Consider the following 13,652-nt stretch of genomic DNA (forward strand, 5'->3'; position numbering starts at 1 on the left):
CTGCAAGACATATAAAGGACAAAGCACTCATCAGGCACAGACAACTCGGGTTCACAAAGGGGAAGTCCCATTCAATGGATTTTATCTCCTTCTACAACAAAATCACCCACGTAGTTGATGAAGGGAAGGTGGTGGATGTAGTTTGTCTGGATTTTAGTAAGACTTTAGACACTTTCACAAGTTTGCTGATGATACCAAACGGGCAGGGTCTGCTGACTGTCTCAAGGGACAAGAGGTTTTGCTGAGAGATCAAGACAAACTGGAGCACTGGGCAGTCATCAGTGGCATGAAATGCAACAGGAACAAATGTTGAATTCTGCCCCTGGGAAGGAGTAATGCCCAAAACAAGTATAAACTGGGGGAGTGGCTGGAGAGCAGCCCTGCAGAAAGAGAGGAGAGGATGCTGGCCAACAGGAGGCTCCAGAGGAGCCAGCAGTGTGCCCTGGCAGCCCAGAACACAAACAGCACCCTGGAGCACAAACAGCACCCTGGGGGCATCAAACACAGGACAGCCAGCTGGACATGAGAAAGGATTGTCCCACTGCATTCAACATTGATGTGGCCTGACCTAGAGCACTGTGTGCAGTTCTGGGCCCCATCATGTAAGAAGGATGTGAAGGTCCTGAAATGCCTCCTGAGGAAGACAACCAAGCTGGTGAAAGGCTGGAAGGCATGTCCTCTGAGAAGTGGCTGAGGCCTCTGAGTTTTTCTGCTGGGGAGGAAAGGAGGCTGAGGGGTGACCTCTGCAGCTTCCTGAGGAGGAGACGTGGAGTGGGAGGAGCTGATCTCTTCTCCCTGGGATCCAGGGACAGGGCATCTGGGAATGGCTCAAAACTGCACTAGGGGAGGTTCAGAGTTGACATTAGGAAACATTTCTTTACCAAGAGGGTGGTAAAACACTACAACAGGCTTCATGGAGAGGTGGTCAATGCTCCACATCTGTCAGACTTTAAAAGGATTTTGGACAGTGCCATTAATACATGCTTTAACTTTTAGTCAGCCCTCAAGTGGTCAGGCACTTGGATTAGATGATTGTCATAAATTCCTTCCAACTGAACTATTCTATTCCATCACTTAATTAAAAATACAGACCGTATATTTTTCCTTCCTAAAATCTCAGACCCATGAACTGGGTCAAACAGAGAAAATACCTGCAACATCATAATATTAAGACAATCTCAGAGAAGGCACGGGAAGCTTGTTTAACAAGCTTTACTTTCAGTGTTCAGTTTTCTTCCATCTTCATATAATCAACATAATCATGGAGTCCTGCCAAACTTTGACTCACAACCATTAGAAAAGGTGTTACTGATCCTAGGTCAATACCTAGAGCATTTTCCTACGCACACATGCAGGGCAGCTGTGCCAGATCCAGGCAACACCATACATGATATTGTCAGCAGGTTCCAGCAGATCACACAGTAACAAAAAGCATGAGAGCCTCAATATGAACAGCTACATTCTCAGCTTCTGTTTCCAGAATCTGCAATAGAAATCACTTTCTGTACTGGGTGTGCAAGAAGCAGAGGCTGACTCACACAGCACACTGCTTGTGCAGATACCACGCTGTGGAAGTGGTAACCAGGTACCACTACAGAAAAGAACTACTGTTAATAATAAACTGATGCCCAATATGCTTAGATTCTATGAGGAAAAACACTAAGGGAATCCCTGAAAATAAGGACAGATGAGATGGGCTTGAGAGTGAAGAAACACAGGCTTTTGAAATTTAAAGTGCCAAACAGAAATACTCCACCTCTGTTGAAAAACCCAGAAGCCTTAAGCAAACCAGCTGCATTATAACTGAGGATTTCTTTATTTCACTTTCATCTTAATTTGAAAATTGTGTAGTTCTGTCTCAAGAGGGCAATGTCTGTATGGTAAAACCCTGGCTTGTCAGAATAAACATACTCTCAAATGTACCAATGGCCCTTATGATTCATCGATCGCAGGTAGCAACAATACCTTCTGCTGACCCTCCTAACTCTGCTCACCATCAGTTCAGACAAGTCATTGGTAAGAACGGCAACAGTGCTTCGATACCAAAGCTTTTAAACAGTGGTATTCATGACAGTAGCTAGATATGCAATTACAGGTAGAGATGCCTGTATCACATAAAAATTATGCTGCTTAGACAAAAATGGACCTGCAGGATTTTCCAGGTTCTCCTATGGGGAAAAAATAAGTACCCTAAGCAACATCTATTGCAAACAATAGCATTTGTGTTATTAATAAAAAATTACACTAGAACGCAGGCCTGATTTTCAAAGAGAGCTGAAGCGCTTTTTCCAGAAGACACATTCTTGTCTAACTACTACCCAAACATTCAGGCCTTAATACACTACAAAGAACTACAGTCTGGTTCAAATGGAATTTCCCTTAAAAGTTTTCTAACATCAGTTCCACTACAAAAGCAGCAACAGGACCATAGTGTAGATAAGACATATATTGGTCTCCATCATGTGACACACAGGCTCTAAATATAACCTATTCAAGAAAAGCTTGAAGAAGCATTAGAATTTGCATAAATATCTAACGAAGATGCCATCTATGAAAAACAAAAACTTTACATTTTAGGGTTTTATGTATCATAAAAAGCAGAAGACAGCAAAAAAAAAATCCAAGTGAAAAAATATCCCTTAAAATGGTCTTAAATTTTACCTAGTTTTGAAAGGAAGGATGGTCCATCAGTTGCTAGAGAGTAGCCAGAGACCCAGGTTCAATTCCCTGCTTCATCAGAGGCTTCCTGCATGACCTTGGCCAAGCCATTTAGTCTCACTGGCTGAGTTTTCCCATCTGTAAATTGGAATAATAGTACTTATGCCCAGAAGGAGGCACTGGCAGGAATCTGTTGCAGACTACCAAGAAAACCTGGGTAACAAGTTGGTCCATGACCTTTAGCTCCTAGTGTAGAAAGAACTAAATTGTCAACACGTGAGAGAAGAAAGAAGGGAAGGTAGATACTGAGGTTGGCATTATGATTATTACATTTGAAATCTGAATAACGGTCTGAGACCACTGTAATATACGGCACATTCTGCAATAAAACCAAGATTTTTCAAGTACTCAAATATAGTAGATCTGAAAAATCTGAGTTCATTTACTCTGATCATTTGACAATAAAATGATGACCAAGCTTTTCTTCTTCTTTTTTTTTTTTTTTAACTTCAGCAAAACAAAGGAGGAAAAATAAATATTTAAAGATTAATAAGTAACAGAATTATAAGAGCGAGAGCAAAGCAAGAAAGTCACGGTTAAATTCTGTAATTATCCTAAAATCTCAGGCAGGACCTGGTTTAATAAGCTCTTTAAATTAAGAAAAAAGAAAACACCACAAAACGTATTTCAACAAAAGTAGTGAAGAAAACCTTTCCCAAAAATACTGGTCTTCTAGTACTTTTTTATGTGGCTCAAAAAGCTACGTATTTAGATGAGTTTGGTTAAGTAGGAAGGAAAGAATTACTAAGAGCCAAAACAAATTGAACCCACCACGGCACCCTGTCAATATCCCATTCCTTTTAGTATTACAGCACTTCCAGCCTGAGCATCATTACTAACAATAATGCTGGCCACACATGTGGAGGAAAATATCAAGTAATGTGAATACCACAGCTCAGCATCAGTGCTGGAAACTACACAGAAATCACTAAATGCAGGGGAACATGTCTCATCTTCAAAAAGGTCCTGCCCCATTCTGTACCAGCTTCAGTTCACAGTCATTCTACAGCATGCTGCCACACACCACGTGTAACAGAAATGAGCAAAACTCAGCCCTGGACAATCAGCCCTGTCAGTGTCTCTGTGACAGACAGTCACAACCTTAATTATCACAGGCATGAACCTGAGAGCAATCCAGCTGGCCCAAATCCATACCACCTGATCCTTGTAACAAAGCACTACTCAAAATTGATGTACAATTTTGTTTATAACACAAGGTGAAGTACAAGCAGATTTGCACTGAGCCTGGAACTCCAAAGCCTCCACTTAATGCGATCCAAATGTAAAAGGAAGATTGAGGATAGCCCAAATACTTCTACCCCCTCCCTATGAGATTTAGCCAGCATGCAAATCAGGTCACTAGTCAAAATAAAAGTAGTTGTCCAAAGTTCAAAATTTAAGAAGCCTTCAGATCGTATAGTGTTTTATTCTCCTGACACACAGAAATATCAAATATGCACATTTATATTTCTGTATACAAAGTATCTTTAAGATACTACTTTCAAAACAGCAGGACACCAAGCTGTGTGGTGTGGTCGACATGCTGGAGGGAAGGGGTGGCATCCATAGGGACCCTGACAGGCTCGATGGCAGGCCCATGCCAATCTCATGAATTTCAATAAGGCTAAGCGCAAGGTCCTGCACCTGGGTTGGGGCAATCCCAAGCACCAACACAGGCTGGGCAGAGAATGGACTGAGCACAGCCTTGAGGACAAGAACTTGGGGGTGTTGGTCAATGAGAAGATCAACATGAGCCAGCAACATGCGCTGGCAGCCCAGAAACCATCTGTGTCCTGGGCTGCATCAAAAGAAGTGAGTGTGGCAAGCAGGTCAAGGGACAGGATTCTCCCCCTCTGGTGAGACTCCACTTGGAGTACTATGTCCAGTTCTGGAGACCCCAACACAGGAAGGACACAGAGCTCTAGAAGCCAGTCCAGAGGAGGGCCACAAAGATGTATCAAGGGCTGGAGCACCTCTCCTATGAAGACAGGCTGAGAGAATTGTGGCAGTTCAGCCTGGGGAAGAGAAGGCTCCACAGAGACCTCATCGCAGCGTTCCAGTACCTGAAGGGGCTACAGGAAAGCTGGAACTTTTTACTAGAATGTGTAGAGATAGGTCAGGGGGCAACAGTTTTTAGCTAGAAGAGGGTAGAGTTAGGTTAAGACATTAGGAAGAAATTATTTAGTGTAAGGGTGGTGAGACACTGGCATAGGTTGCCCAGGAGGCTGTGGCTGCCCCATCCCTGGAAGTGTTCAATGACAGGTTGGATCTGAGAGGCTCTGAGCAGCCTGGTCTAGTGGGAGGTGTCCCTGACCATGCAGGGGGGGTGGGACAGCATGATCTTTAAGGTCCCTTCCAACTCAAACCATTCAGTGATTCTCTGATTTTAAGAAAATGTTGGAGGTTCTTTGTAGTTAAGTTCATGTAGTCAATGTGTTTTAGCTCTGAAGACCAAACCACACTCCAGCAACCTGCTGTTACTGACAGCGCCAGGACCTTGCCTCACCAATGTCACTACATTGTCCCATTGTTTACATTTGAACAAGCAACCCAGTTGACTCCACTGTGTGTACATTTAGGGAACATGTGGCCTAGAAACTAAGCACACATGAGGAATTGTTAATTTCCTGCAATTTTTCTCCACGCTATTTGCTTAAGGGTCCAAATGAAGTATCATTCATGAGACATAGGAAGTGCAGTCACTTTTCATTTTGATAGTAGCTACTTACTACCTTGGCTTAATAACATCTGATCAAATTCTTTCATTGAAGTCTTCATTGACAAGATTTTTCTCACACATTAAGAGCATGAAAATAAAGTACCGGACTATCAACTCTTCCACATGCTGCACTACTATTTTTTCCCACTTCATCCAGCAAGACTCACAACTGTCAAGCAGCTCAACACTTTCAGATATGAGCTGATCAAGACCGTTTTGGTTTACACACACACACAAAAAATTACTGTCCCAGGCATCACTCACTCTTGGATAACAAATGCTATCCAAGTCAAATCACCCATAGCCCTCTGGCTGCATGGTCAACACAAGTGCATCAAGCCAACTAAACCAAACCTGCAGCACCGTGCACATCAGACACAGCCCCACTCTGTGCAAGCTGGATCTCCAGCCAGTTATGCAGCAACCCCCACACTCTGAAATTAATCCAGTAGTTGAGCTGCATTTCACACCAGGCAGAGCCAAATATGTTAATCACTATGCTCTGCTTTTTAAGGGGACTTTATTTCAGAAAATGTTTGCATTCCTTCAGAAACTTCCTGCCATTAGAAACCTCCTTGCCCCACAGCCAGAGACAAACCACCTTTTGAAGAAGCACCCACCCAGATTGTGCACTAAGAACTCATTCATCACATCCCAGGCCTATCTTTAAAAAATTCTGCATTTTCTCTACTATCAGTAACTTGAAATATTTGAGCTCTTGGAAAGTATGAGTTTCACAGAAAAAATCTGTTCTGGAAAGGTGTATTTTTTTCAAATACTGTGATTTTTATTGCTATTTCTCCTGAAATGCATCTTTACCTGATGTCTGCCTGCACTCCACACAAAGTATCATAAAAAACTACTTCAGTGAAATAACGGCAGGTTTGATACCCAGATTTTTTAAACAATTTAAAACTGCTACCTGTATAACTGGCAAGTGGCCAACATAGCACCTGTCTTTAAAAATAAGAAAGAATGCCATTCAGCATACTAAGCAGCTGTAACAAATGAAATTGATCTCTGAATACAGTTATTAATGTCAAAATGAAGAAGGTAGAGATCTACAAAACCACAGATTTTTTGAGAAAAATCCAGAAATATTCAAAAATGTCTGTTAAGCATGTAAAAACTGCAAAAAAAACTGGACTATACAAGAAAACCTCCCCATCTTTGTGTTTTGCAAACAGAGCAGCACCATCTAGTGTAGGTGCAGTATTAGAAAGGGACTTCCAACAGCCATCAAGGCAGTCACTACCACACAGGACCACCTCAGAAGAGCACAATCAATTCATCATTGATGAGACAGAAGTAAAAAGATTTTTTCCAACTCCAGATAAGTTTGTGTCACAGTTTGACTCAGGTCCGACAACAATGCTCTCGATCCCCCCTCCCCCCCAACCCAGGTAGGGAAGGAGAGAGAGAAAAAGAGAGAGACTTGGCTGGATTGAAAACTAAACGACATAGCTTTAATTAAAACACTAATGAATGATACAAGAAAATATATACAATTATATGCAAATATGTTCAGATACGGGCAAAAGCCTCTCGCCTCCTCCCACCCCAGCAACTCCCACAGCACTTCCCTGAACTGGGAAGAGTCCCGAGGAATCCCGAAGCTGCTGCTGGAGAAAGCAGAGACTTATGGGGGTCACGAGAGATCAAGCCTGAGGATCGACGGTGATGGATGAACAGAGTCCTCCCCGGACACCGGCCATGGACGGAAGAAAAAGGGAAGAAAAAGAAGGAAGGAAGTTGTCTTCTGTGATCTCTGACCTTCCTCTGAGCTTACGTAGATACATGGAATGGAATATCTTTGGCCAATTTTGCTGTCTGTCTAACTCAGCCTCCTACGGGGGGGTCACAGATCTCCCCATAGTGTCTGAGCCGGCAGAGTGCAGGTGCAGCCTTGAAGCCTCAGTAGTTAGAAAAACATTCCACTGTCTTATCAGCCTAGCAGAACACACTGTTGCTAGTTACAAGAAAGCTTACTGAAGGAAAAAAAAAATCAGTAAAAAGAAAAATTGGCTTTATCCTGGCTCAAACCAGGACAGTTTGCAATAAGAATACTTTCAAAATTAAATACTTAGAAACTACAGAAGAAAATAAATCTGTCACTGACTGAAAAGTTGGGTGCCCTGATAAAATAGAGGATCTACTCAAAAGGAGGTAGCACATATTATTAGATGCAGACACCAACAACTTCACAGGGAAAGCACAAAGAATTGCAAAGTGACTGGAGTCACAAGCACAGTGACCTCAAGACAACAATTACATGGAAGCAAAACCGAGTTTTGGTTTGGTTCAGTAATCAGCAGTAGACTGGAAGCATTAGGACTACTAAGAGAGCACTCTATAAAGAGAAGTCACTGTGCAAGCAAATGTATTGTGTGATGGTGCTAAAAAGCTATTCAACAACCAACATGGAAATTATACACAAACTTTCATTATACTACCTAAGTCTTCTAAGTAAGCCATTTCTCAAACGTGTGCAGGAAAATGATGTGGCTATACAGAAATACTTCAAAGGCACTATCAGTTTGGAAGTTGGTTAAAAATGTGGGAGCTCTGCAAAAATTTCAAGCACATGGGGGGCAACAGAGGGAAGTCAAAATACATGCATGGAAAAACCCTGGAGATATGAACAAGCATAAGATAGACCCTGAAGGAAAAAAAAGAATGGGAAGCCTAATTAACTATCAAGGAAATCACTGAAGCACAGAACAAGATCGGCCAAAAGAAAACACCTACTCAGCAGAAATAACTTGCCCAAGGAATATGTACATTCATACCCCATGCAAAGACTGTTTTCCCACAGAAAAAAAAAAAAAAAAAGATGCCTTGGACCTTTAGAAGTTAAAACTACAAAACAGATTTCTTGAAGCAGTTGCTTGGTTAAAACGCTGGCCTACCTTTTTAATCAAAAACATTTAGGAAATGGCCTGTCTTCAAAGCCAAGATGTAATACAGTAATAACTCAAGACAAAAACCTCAAACAACTTTGTCATAATCACTTGCATTTCAAGTAGAAGTTGCTCCAAATCTGCAAGTCCATGTGTTTTCACCTCCTACAAAACAATCAGACTTCCATTTGAAACCTGACAGAACAAAGTATGCAACTGCTAGTATTCCACAGGAATTCCTGCACCAGACACTGTACTGTAGTCACACCTAGAAGCACAAAGAAACAAAAGAAACCTTTGAAACTTCTACTATTTTCACTGAAAACTGAGAAAACATCTTAGCATGGATGTTATAGAAATCTGATTTTCTGCAACTGTTTGAATGGAAAAAATGGGACTCCCATCTGCCAACCTGTAGCTCAAAAACTTTACCAGTCATATTGCTGGACTGCTGCCATTACAAATACACTATTCAGTCTTTTGTTTTTATTTGAAGTGTGACACATACATTTGCCTGAGAGGAAAAATACACCAACAAATGTGTCAAGACAAGAACCTGAATTATGTTTATATGCACTAGTATTCAACTTGCTAAATTTTACTCTATTTGCACAGCTCTTACTGAGCCTACTGCTTTCTACAACTATAACTAAAAATTCAGCTAAATGAAGTGACTATATATTCACCAAGGAGACCGTAAAACATGGTTTCTACTTTCCCAGCTTATGGCATTCTATTTGGTAAAAAGCAAGCCCTGTGCCTACTACGTACACGTTGTCCACCCAAGAAAATAAACCAAAGGTAAAACATGCTACATGTTTTGACAGTGATGAGAAGTTTAAGGTCTTGCCAAAGCACATTTTATTTTTCTAGCCTTTTTTGCTTGTTTCTGTTGCTACATATCACCACTACAAAACAATATTAAAAGGGTCAAAACAAATAATTTTGACGAGATCTCTAAATCTCTTTTTCCTGTAATTGGAACATCCAGCTTCTTCAAAAGCCAACATTTTGATCTGCAAATGTAAATATGTAAGAGCTTCCTGCAGAGAAACTTTGCTAGTACAGTGTAACTTTCCAGTTTTCACTTGGAAAAGCTGTATGTGAATACCCCTATGAATTTAACATGCAAGAACACTACAACTTTTCATATCGCTTATATTACTATGAATAAAACTTGTAGATGCAATAACACTAAATATAATGAGGATGGGTTAACTCTATAGTGAGATTCCTTGAACACATATTTTAAACAGTAAGCCTATTTAAGCAGCAATTTTCCTAAGTCAAACAATCACAGTTCACTGTGTCTGACCTAGGGAATTTGAAATCTTTGATTCTGCTGCAACAGACACCACAAAGGAGGAGGAAGATGCACCCTCCAAAGTCAATTCAATATTTACAAATCAGTGAGCTCCACAGAGCATCTACTACCAGCTAAGCAAAAACTTACTTTATAGCTCCTCACCAATTAAAATTGAGCGGTCATGCTGTGTGTGATTTTACAGCTAAGCATAATTTCAGTAAACTCCCACCTGGCAGCCTGCTGGTGGAAGGATCAGCAATTTTGATCCCTTCCACAGCAGCCCTGGTAACACCTCTGCCGAGGCCAGTCCTACCAACTCCTCCCACAGCCACCACCTGCCCTGCCCCTTACTACTTGTTGAGCTCTGCACAGGCACATCAGAGACGGCGCAAGACTGGCAAGGCTCATTAGCTTGAGTATCCACCCCACTCCTCCTCTACAGTTTGATAAACACTTCAGATCTGCCAAGATCCTTCCGAGAATTTTGCAAGTCACACCAAGTTTCCTCTGCTGCAGTTACGCTACCAAAGAAGCCAAGACTTTTTTTTTTTTAATAAATAATGTAAACTTACGCTTCCATAAGCTACAAATGCAGAGCTAGTCCCTTCCCTTCAAATCACTCCTGGTCCTTGCATTTCAGTAGTATAAATGGTTTCAGAATCCCTGATAAACCTGTTGAGCCCTGAGTAACCAGTAGAGTCACAGAAGACATCGCTCACCTTAAGAATGCAAGTTTTTCAGCATGGATGTGTATTTTGCACATGGGAAGACAGAAACACTATCAGAGAAAATCAAGGTGGCAAAACAAGCACTCATAGTACTTTGTACTTAGGCCACCAAAGTATCACAGAGGAAATGAAAAAAACATCCCGTTTAAACATCTCTTTTACAACAAGAAGTGTTAAACATGTGCCTCCTGGTTTTACCAGCACCCACACATCCCAGTATTCTGACTTCAAGAGCAGCAACAGAAGACACTACTGAGGGAGGCAGACAAAGCCTAGACCACTTTCTGAGGTCCATTCCCCTCACATCCTCTTTCAGTATGCAAACATGTGCTTTGCTGAAGGGAAGAGTGATCCAGAAGGGAAGAGTGATCCAGAAGTATGGATCCTGCACAATCCACCTCTGCAGGATAGAGAGAAATGAAGACCAGTACAGTGGCAAGTAAAGCAGAAAGCATATCCTTGGCTCATACAATGCCACCTTGTTGTGAACCTTCCACTGCTTCCCTGGGCTCCCAGTATCAACTCTGTCTGAAAACTGCTCTTTCCGTATCTGCTGCAGTTTGAATCTCCACTCAGTCCCCCCAGAGAGAACTGAAATTCTGCAGCAGACACATAGGCACAGCTGGCAAGAACCTCCCTATCCCAAACAGGCAGGATACTTTACCACATTATTCTTTATTGTCCACAGGACTTTCAAGTAGCATCTGAAAATCGTTTGAGAGCACAAAAATCTAATTCCAGTCTTGCAGGGCTTCAGTGTCCCTTGCCTACTACATACACTCTCCAGACAGGAAAATTCTTTTTTACCTCCAGTGTGACCTAATTAGAAAAACTAGTTGAAATTCCTCGATACTTACAGTTAACTTAAATAGTTCTGATACTTGCAAAGTAAATTAAGCTTAATGCACAATTCCATTAATTTCTAAATTTCCAGTTTATTCAATGAATAAGGTATTTTTGATAACTACGTGTTTTCATTAGGCCATATAATTTACATGTTCACAAGTGAAAATGCCTTCAGAACACATTCTATGTGCAGATGACTCAAGGAAACAGATAAAAACTCAGACACAAAAAACTTCTGAGAGACATAACTTACTATGCACAAAGGGAGGAAAACAAATCATCACAATCCTTTCTATAAGAGGCATATGTGATTATTTCAAGACAGTCCTACTCTACACACCCTGTACCCACGGCCTTCTAACTTCCACAGTATCTGTATAGTGTCTATGCAATTAAACAGTCATTTCACATACTTATTTTCCACATAAGCAAAAGCAGCATGGTCCTGCGTAAGACATGTTGAGCTGCTTTGCCATAAACATGTAACATTTCCCTTTACAATATCAGGACAATACTGAGCAGCACAGTTTTTCCTCAGGATTTCTTCTTCTGAAGATGGCACAACTAAGATTGATATATTTGTGGACTAACCATAATTAGATGATCCCACATTTTATAAAATACGTAAGAGCTACTTCTATAAACACATTTATACAGGAGAAAAAAGCAAAACCTTTTCAGAGGCTTTACCCCATCAGAAAAGTTAATAGTTTTCTAAAATTCCTACATTAAAACAAAAATAAAGAAAGCTATTATAGCTGCTTTCTGAAATGCTCTAAGTTGTCTACTTCTTGCCTATTCCTGAGTTTTCTGCTTTGGAAAGGTGTAGATCTTTGACTGCAATTTTGTATTTCTAAAAGCTCAGTGTCAGACTCCAGGCTGGTAGGTGAAATTATCTGTACAGGAAAGATTACAAGAAAGCACGCTTAAGTAATCCAAAGAGTGAAACAGATTCTTTCCTAGCCTTTTTCAGACCTAGTCCACATTCTAACTTTACTTTAGATGAGTATTTCCTGAACTGTGGTTGACTGCTTGGTGCCAACTTGTCACTTCTGCTAGCAGAATGAGTTTAAAAGAGACAACTTACTTTTTTTGATAGCACACTGTTATTGTTCTCAAAGTAGCGTTCATTATGCATGGAGGGTTCCAAGACAACAGTAAATACTCTACATTACAGAACTAAAAAATTTTTGAGTATTTTACACACATTTAAGAGTTCCTTGTACAGATCTGGAGAATATACTGTTTAAAAATAGCTGCATCACTGAAAGTGCACTAAATGGAAGACTACTGATGAAAGGAACTGGGATGAGAACTGCAGTGCTGAACAACAACAAAAAAAAAACACCCAAAAAATCCTATTCACATTCTATCAAGCAGAGAAGTTGATTTTTACTTTGCTAGGGTAGTCTAACAGGTATCATATACTTAGACAGCAATTAATTACCTTTTATTGGATAGAAATCCACAAAAAGAATCCCAAACAAACTAAAACAACCAAAAAAAGGCAAGACTCCACCAGTCTTTCCACCAAAACAGTAACAACATCAGGCACCCCAAGAATTAATTATATCACACTCATATTTGGGACAGATGCTTCCATAATGCAAGAGCAGCGATGATGCACACACAGTCTGCTACACCAGCAGCTCTCCAGACCAGGTCTTAGCCCAAACACATTTTCATGTTTTAGCTAGCATCTCAAACACTTGTCCCATCTTCCTTTCAAAGATCCCTTTTCTGCATTTTCCTCCATCCTCCTTAAAGAAATAAGGGAGCAGCTAGAGTGCATCACCACAGCTGTCAACCACAGACACAGGGGTGGATGCCAGCCCCCCTGCTTCCTCCTGACAGCCCTAGCTGCAGCTCTCAAACAAGGCTAAGGAAAGCAGCATCACTGCAGGAGGGCAAGAAAACTTCCCAAAGTTGGAACTCCACAAAGAAGCTCAAAGAATTTACTGCATCAACGAATTTTAAAATGCTAATCATAAAGAGAACAGAAGTCTTCACAGAACCTCATTTTCCCTAACATGGGTCATTTTAGCAGCCACAGGCCTCAGAGGTGTGCCACCACCTCTCCAAAGCAGGCCACCACTGAAAGCAAATACTTGCAGAACTGACCCACGGAAAGGGAACAGCACAGATATCTTGTAAGAGCTCTTTTTAAGACTTCCAACCAACCAAGCATCTCACCGAGCTATACTAGAAACAAACCAAACAAATGCCAGAGAGTGCTAAAACACATCACACGAAGCACAGAATCCTACAGCTGAAAACAAAATCTAGGAATAAAATCGATAATCCCCGCTTCAAAGCGATGCCTTCAAACACGGGGCATCGTTCCGGCCGACCAGGGCTAAGGAACATCATCCCGGCAAAAGCCCCACCAAAGCCAGCACCCAGCCGTTACCCACAGACCCATCGGCAGCAGCAGC

This window comes from Chaetura pelagica, unplaced genomic scaffold, assembly GCF_000747805.2.
Source record: "Chaetura pelagica isolate M959 unplaced genomic scaffold, ChaPel_1.0 scaffold543, whole genome shotgun sequence".
Taxonomy (NCBI): domain Eukaryota; kingdom Metazoa; phylum Chordata; class Aves; order Apodiformes; family Apodidae; genus Chaetura; species Chaetura pelagica.